The following is a 24,956-nucleotide window of genomic DNA, read 5'->3' as shown; positions in this document are numbered from 1 at the left end:
ACTCCGTGTGAGGGAAGCTTGCACTGCTGCTGCCTTGGTCGTTCCTGCGCTCCTTGTGAGGGAAGCTTGCACTGCTACCGCCTTTGTTGTTCCTGCACTCTGTGTGAGGGAAACTTGCACTACTGCTGCCTTTGTCGTTCCTGCGCTCCATATGAGGCAAGCTTGCACTGCTGCTGCCTTTGTTGTTCTTGCGCTCCGTGTGAGGGAAGCTTGTACTAATGCTGCCTTTGTCGTTCCTGCGTTCCATGTGAGGGAAGCCTGCATTGCTGCCGGCTTTTTTCATTTCAGCGCTCCATGCGATGGAAGCCTGCACTGCTGCTGCCTTTGTCGTTCCTGCACTCCATGCTCCGTGTGAGAGAACCCTGCACTGCTGCTGCCTTTGTCATCCCTGTGCTCCGTTTGAGGGAAGCCTGCACTGCTGCTGCCTTTGTCGTTCCTGCGCTCAGTGAGCAGGAAGCTTGCACTGCTTCTGCCTTTGTCGTGCCTATGATCCGTTTGAGGGAAGCCTGCACTGCTGTTTCCTTTGTCGTTCCTGCGCTCAGTGTGAGGGAAGCTTGCACTGCTTCTGACTGTGTCATTCCTGTGCTCCGTGTGAGGGAAGCTTGCACTGTTTGTTTTTGATGTTCCTGCACTCCATGTGAGGGAAGCTTGCACTGCTGCTGCCTTCGTCGTTCCTGTGCTTTGTGTGAGGGAAGCTTGTACTGCTGCTGCCTTATCGTTCCTGCGGTCCATGTGAGGGAAGCTTGAACTGCTGCTACCTTTGTTGTTCCTGCACTCCATGTGAAGGAAACCTGCACTGCTGTTCCTGTGCTCCATCTGAGAGAAGCTTGCACTGCCTTTGCATGTGCTCTAACTCTTTTGTGGATGTTGAAAGCTACCCTGTATTGTACCTGTTCTGCATATATCATTAGCTTGGACTCCCAGTGTCTTTATGCAGCCACTTCTATGTGCGAAGGAAGTTTGCACTGCTGTTGTGTGTGCCTTACCACTTCAGTATATGGTAGGTGCTTACACTGATGCTGCCTGTATGTGCCGCTTCTACATGCACATGAAGATGTTCTTTCTGTGAGGGAAGCCTGCACTGCTCCTGCCTTTGTCGTTCCTGCGCTCTGTGTGAGGAAAGTTTGCACTGCTGCTGCCTTTTTCGTTCCTGCGCTCCATGTGAGGGAAGCTTGCACTGCTGCTGCCTTCGTCATTCCTGCGCTTCGTGTAAGGGAAACTTGCACTGCTGCTGCCTTGGTCGTTCCTGCGCTCCGTGTGAGGGAAGCTTGCACTGCTGCTGCCTCTCTTGTCCCTGCGCTCCGTGTGAGGGAAGCTTGCACTGCTACCACCTTTGTTGTTCCTGCACTCTGTGTGAGGGAAACTTGCACTACTGCTGCCTTTGTCGTTCCTGCGCTCCGAGTGAGGCAAGCTTGCACTGCTGCTGCCTTTGACGTTCCTGCGCTCCATGTGAGGGAAGCTTGCAGTGCTGCTGCCTTCGTCGTTCCTGTGCTTTGTGTGAGGGAAGCTTGCACTGCTGCTGCCTTATCGTTCCTGCCCTCCTTGTGAGGGAATCTTGCACTGCTTCTACCTTTATCATTCTCTGCGCTCCGTGTGAGGGTAGCTTGAACTGCTGCTACCTTTGTTGTTCTTGCACTCCGTGTGAAGGAAGCCTGCACTGCTGTTCCTTTGCTCCGTCTTAGAGAAGCTTGCACTGCCTTTGCATGTGCTCTGTCTCTTTTGTGGGTGTTGAAAGCTACCCTGTATTGTACCTGTTCTGCATATATCATTAGCTTGGACTTCCAGTGTCTTTATGCAGCCACTTCTATGTGTGAAGGCAGTTTGCACTGCTGTTGTGTGTGCCTTACCACTTCAGTATGTGGTAGGAGCTTACACTGATGCTGCCTGTATGTGCCACTTCCACATGCACATGAAGATGTTCTTTCTGTGAGGGAAGCTGGCACTGCCGTACATTTGTTGGATGTGCCATACCTGTTTTCTGTGTTATCGAAGCTCGCATTGCTGAATGCCGTGCTGTATGTTTTCAATGTGATGGGGCTTGGCGGTACTGCTGCATATGCCATATGTGCTCTGTGTGATGGGAGCTTGCAGTGCTGCAGGCTGTGCATCCGCGGTGTGTGCTGTACCTGTTCTGTGTCTGACGGAAGCTAGCAGTGCTGCTGCCTGTGCTGTACGTTTATTGCGTGTACGCACCTGTTCTCTGTGTGATGGACGCTTGCACTGGCACCAGCTGTTTTATACGTCTGCTGTGTGTGCTGCACCTGATTTCTGTGTGATAAACACTTGTACTGCTGCCAACTGTGCTATATGTCTGCTGTGTGTGCCGCACCTGTTCTTTGTGTGATTAAAGCTTGTACTGCTGCTGGCTGTCCTGTATGTCTACTGCATGTGCCGCACCTGTTCTCTGTGTGACGGAAGCTTGTACTGCTGCTGGCTGTCCTGTATGTCTACTGCATGTGCCGCACCTGTTCTCTGTGTGACGGAAGCTTGTACTGCTGCTGGCTGTCCTGTATGTCTACTGCATGTGCCGCACCTGTTCTCTGTGTGACGGAAGCTTGTACTTCTGCTGGCTGTCCTATATGCCTACTGCATGTGCCGCACCTGTTCTTTGTGTGATTAAAGCTTGTACTGCTGCTGGCTGTCCTGTATGTCTACTGCATGTGCCGCACCTGTTCTCTGTGTGACTGAAGCTTGTACTGCTGCTGGCTGTCCTGTATGTCTACTGCATGTGCCGCACCTGTTCTCTGTGTGACGGAAGCTTGTACTGCTGCTGGCTGTCCTGTATGTCTACTGCATGTGCCGCACCTGTTCTCTGTGTGACGGAAGCTTGTACTGCTGCTGGCTGTCCTATATGCCTACTGCATGTGCCGCACCTGTTCTTTGTGTGATTAAAGCTTGTACTGCTGCTGGCTGTCCTGTATGTCTACTGCATGTGCCGCACCTGTTCTCTGTGTGACTGAAGCTTGTACTGCTGCTGGCTGTCCTGTATGTCTACTGCATGTGCCGCACCTGTTCTCTGTGTGACGGAAGCTTGTACTGCTGCTGGCTGTCCTGTATGTCTACTGCATGTGCCGCACCTGTTCTCTGTGTGACGGAAGCTTGTACTGCTGCTGGATATCCTATATGCCTACTGCATGTGCCGCACCTGTTCTTTGTGTGATTAAAGCTTGTACTGCTGCTGGCTGTCCTGTATGTCTACTGCATGTGCCGCACCTGTTCTCTGTGTGACGGAAGCTTGTACTGCTGCTGGCTGTCCTGTATGTCTACTGCATGTGCCGCACCTGTTCTCTGTGTGACGGAAGCTTGTACTGCTGCTGGCTGTCCTGTATGTCTACTGCATGTGCCGCACCTGTTCTCTGTGTGACGGAAGCTTGTACTGCTGCTGGCTGTCCTGTATGTCTACTGCATGTGCCGCACCTGTTCTCTGTGTCACAGAAGCTTGTACTTCTGCTGGCTGTCCTATATGTCTACTGCATGTGCCGCACCTGTTCTTTGTGTGATTAAAGCTTGCACTACTGCTGCCTTTGTCGTTCCTGCGCTCCGAGTGAGACAAGCTTGCACTGCTGCTGCCTTTGACGTTCCTGCGCTCCATGTGAGGGAAGCTTGCAGTGCTGCTGCCTTCGTCGTTCCTGTGCTTTGTGTGAGGGAAGCTTGCACTGCTGCTGCCTTATCGTTCCTGCCCTCCTTGTGAGGGAATCTTGCACTGCTTCTACCTTTATCATTCTCTGCGCTCCGTGTGAGGGTAGCTTGAACTGCTGCTACCTTTGTTGTTCTTGCACTCCGTGTGAAGGAAGCCTGCACTGCTGTTCCTTTGCTCCGTCTTAGAGAAGCTTGCACTGCCTTTCAATGTGCTCTGTCTCTTTTGTGGGTGTTGAAAGCTACCCTGTATTGTACCTGTTCTGCATATATCATTAGCTTGGACTTCCAGTGTCTTTATGCAGCCACTTCTATGTGTGAAGGCAGTTTGCACTGCTGTTGTGTGTGCCTTACCACTTCAGTATGTGGTAGGAGCTTACACTGATGCTGCCTGTATGTGCCACTTCCACATGCACATGAAGATGTTCTTTCTGTGAGGGAAGCTGGCACTGCCGTACATTTGTTGGATGTGCCATACCTGTTTTCTGTGTTATCGAAGCTCGCATTGCTGAATGCCGTGCTGTATGTTTTCAATGTGATGGGGCTTGGCGGTACTGCTGCATATGCCATATGTGCTCTGTGTGATGGGAGCTTGCAGTGCTGCAGGCTGTGCATCCGTGGTGTGTGCTGTACCTGTTCTGTGTCTGACGGAAGCTAGCAGTGCTGCTGCCTGTGCTGTACGTTTATTGCGTGTACGCACCTGTTCTCTGTGTGATGGACGCTTGCACTGGCACCAGCTGTTTTATACGTCTGCTGTGTGTGCTGCACCTGTTTTCTGTGTGATAAACACTTGTACTGCTGCCAACTGTGCTATATGTCTGCTGTGTGTGCCGCACCTGTTCTTTGTGTGATTAAAGCTTGTACTGCTGCTGGCTGTCCTGTATGTCTACTGCATGTGCCGCACCTGTTCTCTGTGTGACGGAAGCTTGTACTGCTGCTGGCTGTCCTGTATGTCTACTGCATGTGCCGCACCTGTTCTCTGTGTGACGGAAGCTTGTACTGCTGCTGGCTGTCCTGTATGTCTACTGCATGTGCCGCACCTGTTCTCTGTGTGACGGAAGCTTGTACTGCTGCTGGCTGTCCTGTATGTCTACTGCATGTGCCGCACCTGTTCTCTGTGTGACGGAAGCTTGTACTGCTGCTGGCTGTCCTGTATGTCTACTGCATGTGCCGCACCTGTTCTCTGTGTGACAGAAGCTTGTACTGCTGCTGGCTGTCCTGTATGTCTACTGCATGTGCCGCACCTGTTCTCTGTGTGACGGAAGCTTGTACTTCTGCTGGCTGTCCTATATGCCTACTGCATGTGCTGCACCTGTTCTCTGTGTGACGGAAGCTTGTACTGCTGCTGGCTGTCCTGTATGTCTACTGCATGTGCCGCACCTGTTCTCTGTGTGACGAAAGCTTGTACTGCTGCTGGCTGTCCTGTATGTCTACTGCAAGTGCCGCACCTGTTCTCTGTGTGACGGAAGCTTGTACTGCTGCTGGCTCTTCCTGTATGTCTACTGCATGTGCCGCACCTGTTCTCTGTGTGACGAAAGCTTGTACTGCTGCTGGCTGTCCTATATGCCTACTGCATGTGCCGCACCTGTTCTCTGTGTGACTGAAGCTTGTACTGCTGCTGGCTGTCCTGTATGTCTACTGCATGTGCCGCACCTGTTCTCTGTGTGACGGAAGCTTGTACTGCTGCTGGCTGTCCTGTATGTCTACTGCATGTGCCGCACCTGTTCTCTGTGTGACGGAAGCTTGTACTGCTGCTGGCTGTCCTGTATGTCTACTGCATGTGCCGCACCTGTTCTTTGTGTGATGGAAGCTTGTACTGCTGCTGGCTGTCCTATATGCCTACTGCATGTGCCGCACCTGTTCTCTGTGTGACTGAAGCTTGTACTGCTGCTGGCTGTCCTGTATGTCTACTGCATGTGCCGCACCTGTTCTCTGTGTGACGGAAGCTTGTACTGCTGCTGGCTGTCCTGTATGTCTACTGCATGTGCCGCACCTGTTCTCTGTGTGACGGAAGCTTGTACTGCTGCTGGCTGTCCTGTATGTCTACTGCATGTGCCGCACCTGTTCTCTGTGTGACGGAAGCTTGTACTGCTGCTGGCTGTTCTGTATGTCTACTGCATGTGCCGCACCTGTTCTCTGTGTGACAGAAGCTTGTACTGCTGCTGGCTGTTCTGTATGTCTACTGCATGTGCGGCACCTGCTCTCCGTCTGCTGGAAGCTTGCACTTTGGCTGTGCTGCACGTCGACTGTGCGTGCTGCATCTGTTCTCTGTGTGACGTAAGCTTGCACTGCTGCTGGTTGTGCTGTACGTCTGCTGCACGTGCTACACCTCTTCTCTGTGTGACGGAAGCTTGCACTGCTGCTGGCTGTACGTCTGCTGCGCGTGCTACACCTCTTCTCTGTGTGGCGGAGGCTTACGCTGCTGCTGGCTGTGCTATGTCTGCTGCACCTGTTCTCCGTCTGATAGAAGCTTGCCCTGCTGCTGCACCGTTCAGGCGTGTATGTGCACGGAAAGAGTCCTCAGCCGCGTGTGATACGTCACCTTTCATAAAATATAAATTTACGCCTCATGTTGCAAAGGTTACACTGAGACAGCAGTGTCCGCCGCCCACTCACATCAGTCACCTTTTTATGTCTGTGCACTGCTTTCTATCAGAATTCTCCTACGCAACCTCCAAACTTAATTTAACGATACACACTTGTCATGTAAGCAAAGAAAGCCATCAACTTCAACACCTATAAACCCACCTGAAACGTGTTGTACTTGGCATGTTTGACACTTAGTTTTCGAACCTGCATTCCTCAAACACACAGCACTCATCTCAGCCAGGAGGAGGCCGCCAGGTGAAACTTCCCAGAAAATACATCGCTGCAACAGCGCCCCCTGCTGCCTCTGAGCCAATGCTGCAATACCTGAATGCTAGCAAGAGCGCCCCCTTCAGGCTATGAGCCCATGCTGCAATGCCTGAATGCTAGAGTCAGCGCCCCCTGCTGGCTGTGAGCCCGTGCTGCAGTGCCTGAATGCTAACAGCAGCGCCCCCTGCTGGCTATGAGCCTGTGCTGCAATGCCTGAATGCTAGCAACGGTGCCCCCTGCTGGCTGTGAGCCCGTGCTGCAATGCCTGAATGCTAGAGTCAGCGCCCCCTGCTGGCTGTGAGCCCGTGCTGCAGTGCCTGAATGCTAGCAGCAACGCCCCCTGCTGGCTATGAGCCTGTGCTGCAATGCCTGAATGCTAGCAACGGTGCCCCCTGCTGGCTGTGAGCCCATGCTGCAATGCCTGAATGCTAGCAAGAGCGCCCCCTTTTTGGCAGGGATCCTATTCTGCACTGCCTGAATCCTAACAGCAGCACCCCCTGCTGGCTGTGAGCCTGTCCTGCAATGCCTGAATGCTAGCGGCAGCGCCCCCTGCTGAATATGATCCCGTGCTGCAATGCCTGAATGCTAGTTTCAGCGCTCCCTGCTGGCTATCAGTCTCTCCTGCAATGCCTAAATGCTAGCGGCAGTGCCCCGTGCTGGCTATGACCCTGTGCTACAATACCTGAATGCTAGCTAGAGCGTCCCCTTCTGGCTGTGAGCCCATGATGCAATGCCTCAATGCTAGTGGCAGCGCCCCCTGCTGGCTATGAGCCGGTGCCTCAATGCCTGAATGCTAGCAAGAGCGCCCCCTGCTGGCCATGAGCCTGTGCTACAATGCCTGAATGCTAGCAAGAGCGCCCCCTGCTGGCTATGAGCCCGTGATACAATGCCTAAATGCCAGCAACAGCGCCCCCTGCTATGAGCCCATGCTGCAATGCCTGAATACTAGAGGCAGGGCCCCCTGCTGGATATGACCCGATACTGCAATGCCTGAACACTATCGACAGGGCCCCCTGCTGGCTATGAGCCCATGATGCAATGCCTAAATGCAAGCGGCAGCGCCCCCTGCAGGCGATGAGCCAACGCTGCAATACCTGAATGCTAGCTGTAGTGCCCCCTGTTGGCTCTGAGCCGCTAGTGCAATGCCTGAATGCTAGTAGCAGCGCCCCCTGCTGGCTATGAGCCTGTGCCTCAATGCCTGAATGCTAGCAGCAGCGCCCCCTTCTGTCCGTGAGCCCGTGCTGCAATGCTTGAATGCTAGCAGCAGCGCCCCATGTTGGCTCTGAGCCGCTAATGAAATGCTAGCAGCAACGCCCCAGCTGCTGTGAGCCCGTGCTGCAATGCTTGAATGCTAGCGGCAGTGCCCCCTGCTGGCTAAGGAACCTTTTCTGCAATGCCTGAATGCTAGCGACAGCGCCCCCTGCTATGAGCCCATGCTGCAATGCCTGACTGCTAGAGACAGGGCCCCCTGCTGGCTATGACCCCATACTGCAATGCCTAAAGACTATCGACAGCGCCCCCTGCTGAATGTGAGCCCATGCTTTAAATACATGAATGCTAGTCGCATCGCTCCCTGCTGGATGTGAGCCCGTGCTGCAATACCTGACTTCTAGCGACAGCATCCCCTGCTGGCTGTGAGCTTGTGCTGCAATGCCTGAACGCTAGCGACAGCACCGTCTGCTGGCTGTGAGCCTGTGCTACAATACCTGAACGCTAGCGACAGCGCCCCCTGCTGGCTATGAGCCCGTGATACAATGCCTGAATGCTAGCAAGAGCATCCCCTGCTGGCTATGAGCCTGTGCTGCAATGCCTGAACGCTAGCGACAGCGCCCCCTGCTGGCTGTGACCCCATGCTGCAATATCTTAATGCTAGCGGCATCGCCCCCTGCTGGCTGTGAGCCCGTGCTGCAATACCTGAATGCTAGCTGCAGCGCCCCCTGCTGGCTTGGAGCCCAGGCAGCAATACCAGATTCTTCCTACATGAGAAATGTTTCCTCCAGCAGGGACTCCTCCGCTATGGTAGAGGAGCGTTGCCCTCCCAAGCTTCCCCCCCCCCCCACCTCCGCTGGCCAGCTGAGGGAAAAGAAAGGAAAAATTAAATGATAATAAAACAGTATTATTTTCATTTTACTTTTTCTCGTCGGAGCCAAGTCTTTTTTGAGGCGGGGCCATGCCATGACAGGGAGGAAGGGGAGTGGTGGGCAACACTGCAGTCAGTGCGCATGACGGTTCGGCCAGCCATCTTCGGACGCCCAAATCGTCATGCACATTGACATCTCCCCAACCAGAGCTGGTTTGCCAGGTGGAGGGAGCAGCAGGCGTAGGCTCCCTGTCCCCTTTGCAGAGGAAAACAAGCCAGCTCAGGCCAATCCCAGGGCTCGTCTCATGCTGGCCAGCATAAGAGAAGTGCTGGAATTGGCCGTGAGGAATGTGTGAACCACAACTCATGCACAGCAGGAAGAAGAGTGGCAGAGCGACGATCGGCGAGGAGCAGGCGCGTTTTTTCATTTTTTTATTTTGTCGTCCATCCGTCCTCCCACCCCATACCCATCCCCGCCACGCCACTCTGTCGCAAGACCAGCCGCTACAGTTTTTTCCCTCTGCTTTGCCCTCCCTGCTAATCCACTTCTGCAAACCACAGTCGATTTGAAGCCCAGGTAAGCCCGCAGGTATGTTCTGCACTTAATTCCTTTTTGTTACTTTGGGGAGCAGTGTTTGATGATGGGGGGGGTAAGATCGGAAGGTGAATTATTGTTTTGCTCTTGATTCACTGCAGCACACATTTCTAACTCCCTACAAGAGTGATTCTTTATTTCCTTTAACCAAAATCTTAAAATTTACCATATTTTGTTTACTTTGACACAGTGCTTTAATGGGCCGGTACTGTCCGGGACTGAGTACCGGCACTTTTTTTATTTTGAGAGTGGGAGTACCGGCACTTCTCAAGAGAAATGTAACACTTTTAATTGGAGAGTACCAGCACTTCTCAAAAACAAGCAGGTACTCTGGTACAGAGTGCCTACGCTTCTATTTTTCCATTTCAAGCACCTCTTTGACCCACCTATAATACCTTGTTATGTTATGTAGATTTGTATGGCGCAGCTTATCACTGGTGAGGGTATCCAGGCGTGGGACCTTTTGTTTGATAGGTCATTGAGGTCAGTCCCCTTACTGGCGGCCTGCACTGACCTCTGAACCGGAAGCTCTTGTCTCAGCACACTTCCTGCTCTGTGCCCTCCCACCAGCCGCTCTGTGTCCGCCTGCATGGACGTCTTGCTGCTAAATTGCCCAGGGTAGCAGAAATGACATCACGCACATTGTGAGCCAATAACATCAGAGGGGGGATTAATGTGCCGCAGAGGGTTCTGCTTCAAGGCCAAGGCGTGTAGAGCACAGGAAGTAAACAGGACTCGTTCAATTTTGTATGGTTTCTGTTCCTGGTGCTGCCTGCATGGCTTGTAGGACCAGAGGTTGCCATGGTTATCCAAAAGCAAGCCAAGGGTACCAGCTGCTACCCGTGTACGAAGCTACAGAGTGCCCATAAAGAGTTGTTGACCCCCCCTCCCTTTGCACTCAAAACACTTAGATTTCAGCCACTCAAACTGAGCTCTGGAGAAGCCCACAAGATAATTGAGAGTCTGCAGAAACCCAGGAAACTAGGCAGGTCTGTGTTCAACTAGTCTCTTAAGCCACTTAGTCTGCAGTTAACCCCTTCTACCCCCCCCCCCCCTTCCTAATTGATATATTTACCTGCAAAGCCCAGAGCTGGGTGTCAGGTGGTACTGCCACAAACCAGAGAGGGAAAAAACCACACTTACCTGCGGCGCTTCTGTGTGTCAGGTGACCCACACCACGACATCATGCCGCGCCCCGCCAAGCGCTCCTCTGCCTGCGAGTCGCTGCAGCGGCCAGAGTGTTGCGACAACCGCTCACTCTTTCTCAGAACTTCCTCTTTTTGGGGTGCCCGCTTTCAACAGCGGCTTTTTATTTCCTTTTCCGCCTCCTTAAATCGAGTTTAAAAAACTGTCATACAAATGAGCCCTTTCTTATTTTTCTGGGTTGATTTCCATGTGTCATGAGGTCCACGGTGGGGTCTGTCGACCCTTAAGAGTGCCCAGTAGAAGAGAGTGTGCCTGGGAGAGCAGCTGACCTGGGGTCCCTGGCGCAGAGACCACCGCGTTATCTCAGGGTGAACTCACACTAGCGGTCAGGCACCTCGCTGTGGCTGAGGGCACAAAAATAGCTGTGCAGGTCTGCATGCAAAAAGAGCTCACCAAGTCCTTCCTGTCCTAGAGTGACTACAAACTTGTGTATTGTGCACGTTGAGTCAGTGCTGGGCTGCTCTGTCACAAACCCTTGTTATCAGGTGGCTGCTGTATGGAGTTATTTGGGTTGCATGAATGCCAATCACAACTCCCAGAATACATTGTTGTCAAACATAAAGCCAGGGCTGGCTTCAGGGTAAGATGTGGCATCAAAGTTGCATCTGCCACTGGCTAAAGAGGGGGATCTTCCATTAATACATTTGTTTGTTCCTGTTTACATGAAGGTATTTGATTTTCGATCATTATTTGTAAAATAGTGAATTTTTTTCATTAACACTTGAGATACAAAAAATCAAAAAAAAAATCTGTATTCTGCCCCCTGGTGAGAGCCTGACTCCAAAAAGGTGTTCCTGGGGTCAGTTTACCCAATCTCTTCAAATTGAAGAGTGCATCTCACCTAAGTCAGGGTAAGTCACACCCACTCACAGAAAAAGCTTTTGCAATTGGGCACTGAATGAGTGAGAGCAGCAAACAGACCCCCCACTCAAGCACTTCCCACTCGGCCATGTGTGCTCCTGGCCAAGAATCCTACGGTGGACCCTGAGAGGGACACGACCTTCAGCCATGCCTGAGCAGTGCTGCAGGGCACACAGGGCAGTGCCAGGGAGCCTACATTACTGATGAGGTCTGTTCCCAGTGACCTTATCAAGGACACCTTTCACATAAACCACACCTCTGCATTCACACAAGCACAGTTGGCAGTGTGCGTGTGAGGTGATCTCTGCTGTCTTATATTGGTACACACCTCTTCCATTATATGGTCTTCTTGCACTCTCCCCCTTCGGGGGATGACGAATTCTGGGTATCGTGTTCTGGGTCGTCCCTGAGTGAAACGCGATATAGTGTTCAATGAGATCGGAGTGTGTTATTTTTGTGTCTGAGTTGTGTGGCCTTGGGATTTCACCAGCTGGCTACACGTCCCTCAGGCAGGTAGCATGCCCCTTGCCTTGAGATGGGCGATGGTCTCTGGGCCTGGTGTGCCTTGAAAGCACATATTCTACTGATTGACTCGACAGCCGCTCTTGGGCATATTGTTGCCGTATCTGATGCATATGGGATGGTTTGCCTTAAAATACACGCCCTAAGTCACACATTGAGATCTTCTCTGTGGAAGGGATTTTTGGTTCATTTGCATATATCTCAGGATGTCTTCCGCAAGAGGTCGGAACTGGGCCGGCCAAAGAGATGTCCTTTCTACAGTCGTCGAACCCTAGATAGCCCCGTTGAGAGATTCATCCCACCTGGGCCAGGCCATAAAAGGCGGCCTCATCTTTACTGCCCCTTTCAGGCCACTGCCTCTATTCGGAGAAGACTCGAAATGCCGATCATCATGGAATCCCGCGGAATACCATGCCCAGTAGACGCAACGGGGTATACATGGATGTGAAAAGCACGGACATAAGCATCAGTACGGAACATATGGAGACCGTCAATGTGATGGACATCAGATGAACTCCATGGAGAGAAATTACACACTGAAGTCCAGGGTGAACACAGACGTGTTCTATAGAATCCCATTGACCACCTGTGGATTCAATGGAGTTTACGACCATATATGTAAATCCATGGAATTCCACAAAGCCAGACCATGTCATGGAATGCATGGAGTAAGACCACATATGGAATTGCATGGAATTCCGTGACAGACACCACAAACGGCAATCCATGGAATTATATTTAGAGAGATTGGACATGGAAAGCCATGTCATCCCTTGGAGAAAGTCTATTGTTGTCCTTCTCGGTGTCTTATGTGCGAGGTATTGCTTGGAGTTTAAGATTAATATGTTTACTATGTAATTCAGAATTTATGCTGGTGAAACTTGTTCTCCTCAGTTCTTCCCTCTGCAATTTTCTCACACTCTTTGGCTCGCTCAAACACACAATCTTCTTTCCTCAAAGACACACAAAACAACCTCAATCTCTTACGATGAGGCGCGCCTGGTGCGCTACCTCCAAAACCGTCTGTCCAAAGTAAGGCATTCATGGAAACAATTGGGCAGCGCGTCAACTCAATCACCAGGTAGAGAGAATGAATGCCACATGCGCCAGGCTCAGTCCCGTTCACTGACCTCATACCCGCAACAAGTTCACAGACGCATGACCAGACCATGTGTCAGAACCTCATGCATTACCACCAACTGTACCCGTATAGGACATGCTACAACCACACAACTCTCCAACCAAACACACAAGCCCAAGTGTGACCGCCGATCAAGGTTGAGCATCACAAGGCCACACCAGAGGCAGATGAACACTAGACAACTATTAGTTAATAAAACATTAACAACAAACATGGGACGTTGGGCCTTTGGTCTCAGATGTGTCTCGATTTGTGTTTTAATGTTTTTATCATTTTCTGTTTGTAAAAGCCAAGTGGTCAAATGTGATATAAAAACCTGAACCTGACCTTTTGTTTTCAGTCTTTTGTGTGTGTGTGTGTGTGTGTGTGTGTGGGGGGGGGGGGGGTGTGGGGGTGGAGGTCTGTGATAGAGCCTAAAGTCCATCTGAGGAAGTGCTGGTCACATTCTATGCCCTCCTTCTACACACTCAGGCATTTTCCTGAGCTCAGCCGCCTTTGGGCACTTTGCCATGCGCAATACCCTCATTCGAGATGAACCCTGACACACCACCTCCAACTTCACATGAAGCCTATAATCTTGTCAGCACGGTACACCGACTCTGATCCTGCCCCGCTCAAAGCGCAGATCCAGGGATTCAGCCAAGCTCACCGACATCAAAGGCGGCCTCGCCGTTGCCACAAGCTGGGGCCGGTTGGCAACGATAAGACACTCCTCGCAGCAAGGAGACCGCACGGCCAAAAAAAAACGCGAATGCTCCAGAGCATTCGTATCTTTCGCACTACACAAGATCACAGAGCTCGTCAAGAAGGGATTGGCGAGAATTGAAGATGGCAGGGGAGTGTGTCAAAGTTTGCTTAGTGTGTCTGACCCTCCTGCAAATCCTCCACAGAGTTCAGCCTATGACCAGGTTTGGTGCTGGAGGTGAATTGACTTGCGCCTTCAAAGGACATCTTCCACTGGGATGACGTAAGCAAAATCACGATTGGGGATTCGTAAAGTGCACGCTACAAACGGAATGACCCGTTGGAGCTTAATTCACAGATGATATACCATAACTCAAAGGTACTCATCTTATTAGCTTCTGCTGAGGGTTTCCCCAGGATTTAAGTACAACTTACACGGAGATCTCAGCAGCAAGTGCCCAACCCATTCAGTTATTTACATGCTTTCACCTTGGAAATAGGTAGCAAGCAACACTAACACAGATGGGAGATTTTACCAATGCTTTTTAAAAAAACTTGTAGGAGTACCAAGTGGCACAAAGAGATTACACATAATTTGATGCCAATTGATATAAAAAAGCATGACCCCTTGTCCCGCCCTTAGAACCATAACAGCCTCCTATTTGCTTCTGTATGGAAACTACACAAAGTAAACAAGATTGTAGAGGCTTTTTAGGTCTGGCATGGAGACAGGTTGGGCTGCCTCATCACCTTCATGTTTTTCCATCAATTCATTATAAATGTACCGCTGAAAAATCCAGGTAAGTGTGAATAATGGGTCAGCAAACACAAACCCTTCAAAATACCTGGAATTCACCAATTATGGTATGCAAAACACAACAGTCCAGCAAACCTCACATACTCACCATGTTCAGTGTGCCCCTCTGCTGAAGGCACGTGGAAAAAAGGCTTGTCTACCAAGAAGCAAACATTTGACAGAGCATGAATTATGGGGTACGCTGTGACGCGAATTTCACAACTGCAAACGTCATGGCCTTTTCAAGTTTCTGTTCACTAACACTTTTGAGTGTGCTTTTTATAAGTCACCTTCTGGGTTTCTTTTACGAGTAGTGCATTTACCTACTTTAAAAACATTTCACCCTGTGCACGCCCAATGGGAGGAGTTAGCAGCTGGCCTTGCAGACCCGTGAATTCCAAAACGTTCAAATTTGCTGAAACTCTCTAATTTGGTAAATTGCTGGGCATTTCTGATTTAAAGAATGAAGATGCATGCCCTTGAACTTTATAAAGTTGATATGTAAAGAAGTGGTTCTGTCGGGAGAGTGACAATTCCTTTGTTCAATGTGTGTAATACATCCTGAATTTTTAATTTTCAATATCAAACATTACCAACTTAATGTGAAAAATGTAGAAAATGGTTCAAGAACACTTTTCAAGAACTAAATTGGGATAAATGGAACACACCATAAAGACAAAGCAAGTTTTGGTCAAAAAAATGACAATTTTATTGTATGAATATTATGTATACATATCAATACATATGGCTGTCAATAAGGCAATACAATACACGGCGTTGAAGTGATTGAAGTGCAGCAAAGGTGACTTGTGGTGATAGGTGAAAAAGTGCTATACATATACTATACAAATGGGTAACATATACGACAATACAAAAAACAGTTATTTTGAACTGTCCATTCCTACAAGCATGAATCCACGACCCAAGTGTGACTTTATAATGGGGTCAGGGAAGCTGCATGGACTAGTGTGACTGCAACGTCAACGTTTCGACCCTGGGCGGAAGCGCAGCTAATATGCATCAGAGGAGGGTCTTCATCAGGACTGGGGGTAGGGAAGCGTTGACAGCCGCAAGGAATAAATGCCCGGGATCCTATTGAGTCGGTGGATTGGGATCTTGAATTAATTCCGATTTTGAGGAGCTCTTAGACCTACACCAGGAGGTTGTGGTCTGAGGAAATGATATTATCTCAAACATGCTCCACCAGCCCGTTGGAGACGAGATAAACAGTAATTTTGCCAACGCCGCCCTCAAGCGATCGTTACAATAAGAAGAGACATGACCTGTTCAGTCTGCTTCCGCTCCTGTAATGGTCTTGAACTTTATAAAGCCAGCAAATTCCATGCGGGACGGGGATATTTGACTCTTTTCCACACCTCTGAGATCATATCTAGAAGAGGATGTGGCCTAACAGCTAGAGCGGTCCACTTCGAAGCTGGGGAACCGGGTTCGAGTCTCTGCATGGATGATCAGCATCCTGTGATTCTGGGCAAATAACTTCATCTCCCAGTGTCTACCAAATGAATGTGTCCATCATTAACGCAATTTGTGCTCATGTAAAGCACTCCGATACCTTCGAGACAGGTTGCACTATATAAAACTCCACTGGTGCGTGCAGCACGTCAATATGCTTATCCCTCCTCTCTCTGTGAATTTTGCCAAATTTAAAAGTTTCAAGACGGCAAAATGCCAATATTCAAAAACTACTGAACAGATTTACACAAAATCAAGCACATTGTCTAAGTGAAGTTTTATTCTCCTTCCGTTCATCGGTTTTTGCTGTACTGAAGAGCACATTTTCTATGCGAGCTTGAAATGGAAGATACATTTTTTGAGCCCTTCCTTTATTTTCCCTACATCGATGGGCTTGAAAATTAGCATAATTTCGAGCAGCCATATTCAGCTATTGGTCTGTTCGAGCGACATTCATATCTTGCTTCTGCCCCCATAGCATGGGCCGGTGGATCCGCCCACTTCAGTCACTGGCTCTCTTCCCTGTGAGTGACAGCATTTAGCTAATGCACATGTGATCTTCCCCCTAAAAAGTAGTCCACATTAGTGCCAAAGCTGGGCTACATTTATTTACACAATAGGTCAGTGTACTTATTTTTTATTATTTCGTTTTGCAAACATATATACGCCACGTTCAGATTACATCATTGTTTTGCTCTAATACTTTAGAACTTTTAGTTCCATATGTTTTTTTTTTTTTTAATTGCACGCTAGCCAAGGCCTGACCTGTTGGATTTGCTAACACTTCTAACGTGGTACCACTACCGCTGCCTTTATGACAATTGAGACCAGAGGTAGCTGGGGAGGTGCGCATCTTAAGAGGTGAGCAAGAGAACCGGTATCGCAAATCGTCCATACACACAGCAAAGTAGTTTTAAAATGACTCCCCAACGCATGAATTTATTTATTTATTTAGAAATTTATATTGCACGCAGCTATCCCCAACGGGGGTGTCCCGGCGCTACGAACAGCAAGCAGTTGAGAGTGTCTCTGTGCAACTAGGGGTTGGTAAACAGCAAGGTTTTTAAGTTGCGTCGAAATAAGCATTCCGATTCTGTCAAACGGAGGGACAGTGGCAAGTTGTCCCAGAATCGAGCTGTGATAACTGCAAATGTTCTGCCCCCCATTCTAGAGTGGCGAAATCGGGGAGTACCTAAGAGGAAAAGATGATTTGATCTGAAAGAACGGTTGGACTGAGCATGCTTCAGTCCGGCTCTAAGATAGGCCGTCCCCTGACCCTGCATTGCTCTATATGCCAGGACCAGAGATTTAAACTGAATGCGGCTGGTCACGGGCAGCCAGTGTAACTTTTTTAAGTGAGAAGAGATTGAGTGACGATATGGGATGTTACAGATCATTCTGTATGAAGGGAGATGGGGCGATAGGGTAAATTGCAGATCATGCAGGCAGCCATATTGTGAATACTTTGCAGGAATGTAAAAAGGCAGTCAGCCATACCCACATATAAGGCATTTCCAAAATCAAGCTGACTGGTGATGCACGATGGTCTTACAACAATGGATCGGAATCTGAAAATTCAGGAAAATAATCACTTAATACCACAACTGTTCCTGCAGACTGCATTGATTTGGTCGTTAATGGAACAGGTGTCATCGATCGGAACGCCTATGTTCTTATCTGGTTTCTTAAGGTTCGGGGAAAGGTCCAAAGTATCCGACCACTAAGAGCCAGTCCAGAGTTATTCTTCCCACACAGGATTATCTCCGTTTGCTCCCATAAGGCACAGGGTCAAGACTGATTTGCATATGGCCAGGTCTAAACTGTGGTGGCATGGTGAGCAAAAGAATGATGGATCTAACCCATATCTCTTGACTGGTGGTGAATGTTTTGATTTGTTCTGCATTCCGTCCATCGATTGTGTGTCTTTTTTTTCCATGGAGCTTTAAGCAGCGGCTCTGCATTCAAATCGGCCTTCTAGTTCGGCATACCACTAGATTGCCTCTCGTTATTTCACTGATCTCCGCAATTGAGGCAACTAGCAGGATGTCATTTATGTATGATGTAATGTCAGACCCCTAAGCTCTAGCGATGTTTGCCGAAGGAGTCATATATACATTAAAGAGTGTAGGGCTCAATGAAGAACCAGGAGGTACGCAGCAGTTGACCACCACTGGCTTAGACCCGAAGGGAGGAAGATGGATAGACCGGGAACCCTGCTCAGAAAAGAACCACACCACTTGAGACCAGTCGAGTAGAAGCAGATCTTGTGCACTCGTTTTTAAAGTGAATAATGGGAGACCGTATCGAAAGCTGCAGACAGGTCGAGGAGGATGAGGGCCGCCAAACTGCCTTCATCCACCAAAAGCCAAAGATTGTCCGTCACAACCAGCAGAGTTGTTTCAGTGCTAACATTTGCTCCAAGGTTGAGGAAAATCAGTAAGTTGTTCTTCCACATATGGTGAAAGCTGGATATTAATCAACTTCTCGAGAAACTTAGCAGGGTACGGGAGAAGGGCGATTGGGCGATATTTAGCCATATCGCACATGCCTAATCCAGCTTTCTTTATATAGTGGCAGCACCGGGGCACGTTTCCAGTTTGTAGGGTCCTCAGCATTAATAGCATGGACTTCGTTTAGGGGTCACAGCTGCGACCCCTGGCTTACCCATTGCGGCTCCTGGGACTGCATTTTCGACCCCTGGACTCAGAGGTAGCAAAATTAGTGCCAGGAACACAAGGGCAGCTCTTCCTTATGGACATCGGTTTGGCCCCTAATCTCGTTTTTTGCCAATTTTCTAATACACTAACCGTCAATAATATATTAGTTCACTAGCGATAAAACATGGAGAACAGTTAGCTGGAATAGAACTCTCCCTGGCAGCAGAGGAAAGTGAAAAATGCTTTTAAATGTATGTTGTGTGCATGCGTGCAGGTGAGAGTGTGTTTATGTGAGAGAGGGTGTGTGTATGTGTGATTGTGTGTGTAAGTATGCATGTGTGAGTGTACGAAACGGTCAAATGTTGTGTGATGTCACTTCCGCTACCCCAGGCCTAATGGTGAACTGACGTTTGTGATTAATAGGAGAACTGTTGAAAAGTTCTGTTAGATAAGGGATCAAGAAAGATGCACGCCGCAAGTAAATAAAATCTTGGTGCACCTGCGTCCGCACCAAAATAAAAACAAGCATTGGCATAGCCAATAGGTCTCGCCTTTGGGACCTTATAAGTGTTTAGCTATGCAACAGTTGCATAACTAAATACTTAGAAGGTCCCAAAAGCGAGACCTATTGGCAATGCCAAGCGGCCGTGCAGCCGCGAAAGTGATCGCAATCGCGATCAAACATCAAAGCGGCCGTGCGGCCGCGAAAGTGAAAGTAATCTCGGTAAAGCGCGCGCGCCCGCGCACATGCACTGTGGCTCTAGGCTGGCCTGGCAGCACTTTTTGGAGCCCTCTCAATAAGTCTCGCCAGACCAGCGCATGCGCTGATTCAGGCGAGACCTAACAAGGCACAGTTAGCGGGGCTCAGCAGGGTCGCAGTGGCCCAGATGACAAGCTGGCAGTGCTGTAAGTGCTGGACTAACAGATCAGTGTATGGGTGTTTTTTTTTTGTTGTTTTTGTTTTACTGTTTGCAGACTTTTTTTTATGGTCTGTTGGGCCCGTTTTACTGTTCATTTCCCTAATATTATCACAAGCATTGCCTGCTACAAGGGTGAATGTATGCAATCTCCCATACCTTACAAAACACCTGAACGGCTTCCCTTTACAAGTGCAGATCTCACTCGATGAGCAAATGTGGGCAGCGTTTTCCAGCTGTCTGATTGGCTGAGGGCCACTTCTGTTTTAGAGGCCGGGCCTATTTTGTGTCCCAGGCCGACCCGGCCTATCGCATCCCAAAGTGCGCCGCCTCTCCCGGCGCATGACTGTGTGCTGACGAACACTTCTATAAATAGAGGAACCTCTTGACCTCTGACCCCAGGAAGAATGCGGAGTGCGTTGGGGTCAGGGCGGAGCTCTCTGCAGGGGCGGGGTCCTCCCTACGAGGCGCCCCCGCCCAGCAGACCAGCAGGTGGCTTCAAGGCGCTGCAGGTGGATTCTCTGCATGCTGAGCTGCGACCTTTCTGCTCGTTAGCTCCTTTGAAGCTTAGCTGCCCTGTCAGGCTACAAGACAGAGCGGAGGCCGCCGAGTGCCTGGGAAGAAACGCAGAGAACACTGGGAGACTAGGTGGTCCGTGGTCGTGATGGCTGGTCACCAATAAACCACGGCTCTAATCTTGGTGGTTGCTTAACTACATTGTGTGATCCTAGGCAAGCAACTTATTTACGGGGCTTCCGTGACAAAACAAAAATTAGGGCGTGCGGACCAAGACCACTACTAAGCACTAAATATAAAGAAGACCGGGAGAACGTTTCAATTTCCTGTTTTTTTAGGGCCCCGTTTTAATTTCCCACCGACAGCAGCTGTCCCTTGTGAAAAACCTATTGTGCACAATGGGTACATCAGGGGTGGGCTTTGGGTGAGCCCAGTGCTCGTGATTGGCCCGCTTCCTTGTCTATCCTATTTGCTCCTATTGGATGGCTTTCTTCCCCTTGCTGTAATTACCCCTCCCCTGGAGCCTGGCAGCTCAGGCCCAACAAGCATTTGCAATGCAAGAGGTCTCGCATTTGCAAGAGTTTCAGCTATTGGCATTGTAAATGCCAATGCCTTTTATTTATCTGTTTTGCTATTCAACACATAAATAAAAGGCATTGTCATTTACAATGCCAACAGCTCAAAGTAAATGCGAGACCTATTTCACTTCAAAGAAGCGGCCGCCATTGTCCCGGGCTGCTTGGAAAGTTAAAGCCCACATGGCGTGCTGAATGTTGCAGGAAAGCATGCAGTGCTTGCAGTAGGAGAAACTATATTAAAGAAAATAGTGCTTACAGACATACCAAGTAACAACTGAAGTAAAAGGGCGAGTCTTCATGGGAGGTTACAAATAAAGAGAAGGTGGTACTAAGGAGGTACTAACAAGCCTATTAACGAATCAGAAGCCAGCATTTACAAAGGACAGTGACACAAGCCAATGACAAAAATGGTTGGAGAGTGGGCGGAGCTTCAAGTCCATACTCAAATACAGCATGCCTCGCAGAGAGCGCATGCGCTGCCCAGGCTCGACCTAAAAACTAGGAATACCGGCTTCTTTTCTAAGCTTTTTATCAGACAGCTTCTATCCTTCCACTTCTGGTATTGGGAGGTAAACACTGGAAGGACATGGGCCCCCCAATTAAAACAGGGTAAAGAAGTTATGGTCCAGAGGCGAGAAACATGATAAGTAATCAAATAAGAAGCAAGGAACTGAGATAGATAAGAAAGTCATCCAACCAGAGGAAGGCGCAAACCCGAAGCCCCCTATACATGTGCATTTAACGTGTTAAACAAAATATGTCTTTTACTGCAGGAAGTGAGAGACACCTGTAGGCGAAACCTTAAACTGCTCAAGGGGCAGGTTCCGTCTGCAGGTTGTCATTGTCTTTGCTGAAGAACCTCGTGTTTTGCTGCACATCCCGTTTACTGAGACATGTAGAGTTTTTCAACATAAATTCTTTTTATTCACACACTAATCACTGTAGTATCAGACACAAGCAGATGAACTTTCGGGGGTGCTTTCCCACAAAGCATTGAGTAATTGCTGCCTTTAACACAGGCTAGATTTTAATATTGTAATCTGTACAAATAATGGGGGACTGTTCACAAACTACATTTTGTAGTAGGTTTAATAGGACCAAATAGCATTACTGACCTACTACAAAATGTTATTCCCAAACCTATGTGCAGCGGTTCCACCTCAGCCTGTACTATCGTTTTCTGTGCGTAGATCTCCGTCTCCGCACAGGTAAGTATATGATTTACTAGTAAACGGTGGGAGAGATAGGTACAAGTGGCCAGAAGATGGGGAGTAAGTACTACAAGGGGGAGGGGGGTTGGAGGAGGTGTTTAGGGAGGGAAGTGCACCCACCAACAAGGAGTAAACTGTCCCTATTTAGAAACGTCACTTCTAAAGTTACTGCACCCAAAACTGTCGTAAATGTACTCAAGCTCAGAGTTGGAGTAAGTCCAGCATCACCCATTGCCAATCACTGGCATTGCTACACTCTCCCATGGAAAATATTGGGGAAAGTGAATAAAAAAAAAAAAACTCATAGGAAATAATGTTAAGTTAAATAATTTAGAATATTTAAAAACATCAGCACTTTTAATTTAGTGTTTAAAAGATATCCTAATGAAAACATTCTTAATTGTAATATCCTTTGTTTAATATAAATTTCAATGTAACATTTTTTAATTAAAATATAATGGCATTACTTTTCATTAATTCTATGCATGGCTTCCAAAAATTATTAATACATATTGAAGAATATTTTTTACTTCAAGTGGGATTGTTTATTATAATTTGTATATTTAAATAAATAAAAGCAAGTGGCCATTTATGAGTATGAGCTACCTCAGTGGGTTGATTGCTCGTTAGATAAACCCACACTCATATTTCAAATACTCCAGGGCAGGCTCAGCCTTTCATCTATCTGAGCTTGATCAAAAATGAGCATTGTCAAGTTAGGTAACAGTAAATACTGTCATTTACCACAAGACCGACTGCAGGTGAAGTAGTTGCACGTGTGCTGCATAACCAATGCAGGAAATATATGAAAAATTAATTCCGAGCGCAGAAGCGAAAATTATGATTAGGCTCATGAGGGGCGACACACTGAGGGAATCATAACGCCTCTCTCTTCCCTGAACAGGGGTGAGAAATACCACAATATTCTCTGCGTATCTGCCGACATGGTTTATGCCATGGCATTTTTTCATGCGTGTTTGTTTTATCAAAATGTATTTAATGAAACCCAAGGTGTTATATTCATGCAGTGTGGTAGGATCACATTCAAGAGGCCTGGTGACTTTTAAGAGAGTTGTTTCCTTGCATAAAGCCCGTTTTACATGCAATCTTTGAGGCAGAAAACAGGTTCCTTGTGAAACAAGAGTTTTTATGCCACTACACTTTGTGCTATAAAAGCATCAACATATGTAATATTTAAATATATATATATTTGTGTATGTAAACTGAATACAACAAAGGTAAAAGTGATATTACTGTTAGGTATTGTAATAATATCTTATTTTACTATTAACAAAACCATGAGAAATTAACTGAAAAAAGCAAAGGTTAAAGTGACGCTACAGTTAGGCAAAATGTCATTTTAAACCAAAAAAAAACCACTGAAATTTACCAGGTATAGTTATTTAAAGTAGTTATAACTCACATCTCCGCCATACACAACGTTGTCATGAATGATGTTGTTTCAGATGTCATGAATGATGTTTTGAATGATGTCACAGAACATATCAGGGGTGATGTATGTAATATTAGAGGTCATACGTAGTGCATGGCAAGAGTTACAGTTACTTTAGGGCTCGAGTTATAGTTACTTGAAATAACTAGAAATGGTGAATGTCAGTGGGAGCAAGACGGTAAACAGGAAACAAGGCCCTCTCAGCCAATCAGATTGCTCTATTATTTTAATTTGCGTATTCACAGGACTCCCCCAAGAGTCCTGAAAACCCAACCGCCCAGATATACATACATTTTGAACCTTCATTTCTCAAAAACAATGTAACAAATTTACACTGAAGCACAAAAAGCACGCTTTCTAGGTAAAGATATTACTTTCTGCCAGATTTAGTGTATTTCCGTTCAGCCGCTTGGGCTGTTCTAACATCTATATGGAAATAGTATTTGTAAATCGTGTTTTGTGACCCCAATCAACCCCTGCTTGGAGGATCCCACTAAAACTTTCAAGAAAGGAGCAGACGTGGATAAACTTTTCATTTGGAAAGTTTAATGAAGATTCGTCAAACGGTGCCAAAGTTATTAGCAAACCCAAAAACTTTTTTCCTGTGGTAGCTAGGTCCTAACTAGAAAGGGCGACCGCCACTGGTATATATACCGTACATACAAACATATTCTTCTCTCTCTCTAGCAGACCTCTGGCGAAACGACCAATTAAATAAATTGCCAAATCCGCTCTACCAATGAGAGAGTCTGCACCCGAGACATAGGTATAACCAAGGTTTTAAATTGCCCTAGTAAACCTTTCCTACTCTGGCAGTGGACTCAAGGTACATCTGCCAACCTCACTGCGACCCAACGAGCCCGATGTCCTCTCCAAGGCCTGGCCCAGTGCATAACACCTCCTACTGAGGCTTGTCCTGGGCACGCTGCCATTATAATTGTTAAAAGTGTTGATATACGCTCGGCCATAGGGATAAATCAGGGGTATGTTTGCTTTCACGGACAGGCCTTACGCCGTTACTGCCGTAAGTCCTTTGTAACGAGCCAGGTAAGGTACACATATCAAAGCATGCAGTTATTGCAGCCCTGACACCAATAAAATGAGCGCCCTGTGAAGAGCTTTCATGTTTAACGGCAGGGTGGATGACTCACCCGACGACATCAATGGTAATGCTGCCGCCATTTTGGAAATTCATCAAAATGGAGTTTCACCAGCCTGGGAATATAATCTTTCGCCGAAATGATAGAGAGATGACCAGCCAGATTTCTGTGTGTAAAAAAAAAAAATTATATTAATAATTACTAAAAATATCTTGTTATAAAGTGCTTTACCCTGCCCTTGTTGGTAATCTACAGTTTTTGTCAAGTTGGCCTCACCTGGATTCGAACTTGCGATGTTGATGTCACACCAATAAACAACCAGGGATGTAAGGAATCACTCAACCACGGACGATCACTCAAGGCCATTTCCAGACCATCGATTTCATCCACTCTAGACAGAGATCAGCGATATGCAAATCAGCCATGGCCGAGCTCCAATAGGAACAATCCAGCATAAAGTGCCACGCCGCCTCCTTAAGGGAACACAAGCAAGCCCCAGACTGGTTTCAGTCCACCTGGGGCTCGTCGGAGAGGTGAACCACCTGAAGTCCTATGGCACAGTGAGCACGGTACCCACGTCTGAGCATACCTGCCGCACATAGGGAATCTATTGCAATAAACAACAAAATGATGGAAGAAATGCTTGAATTAAAGTCAGCCTCTGGTGATTACCA

General features: G+C 48.1%; 1 protein-coding gene across 1 annotated transcript in view; it reads right to left on the bottom strand.

Annotated features, from left to right (window-relative positions):
- ARHGEF18 (Rho/Rac guanine nucleotide exchange factor 18) overlaps window positions 1-10,395 on the bottom strand; it is a 334,968-nt gene extending 324,573 nt beyond the window's left edge. Inside the window, exon 1 of the mRNA XM_085639301.1 lies at window positions 10,311-10,395. The gene's annotated coding sequence lies outside the window, so the exon portion shown is untranslated. The remainder of the gene's footprint in view (window positions 1-10,310) is intronic.
- Window positions 10,396-24,956: the final 14,561 nt, after the last annotated feature.

This window comes from Triturus cristatus, chromosome 12, assembly GCF_964204655.1.
Source record: "Triturus cristatus chromosome 12, aTriCri1.1, whole genome shotgun sequence".
Taxonomy (NCBI): domain Eukaryota; kingdom Metazoa; phylum Chordata; class Amphibia; order Caudata; family Salamandridae; genus Triturus; species Triturus cristatus.
This window is presented reverse-complemented; position numbering and strand designations above follow the sequence as displayed.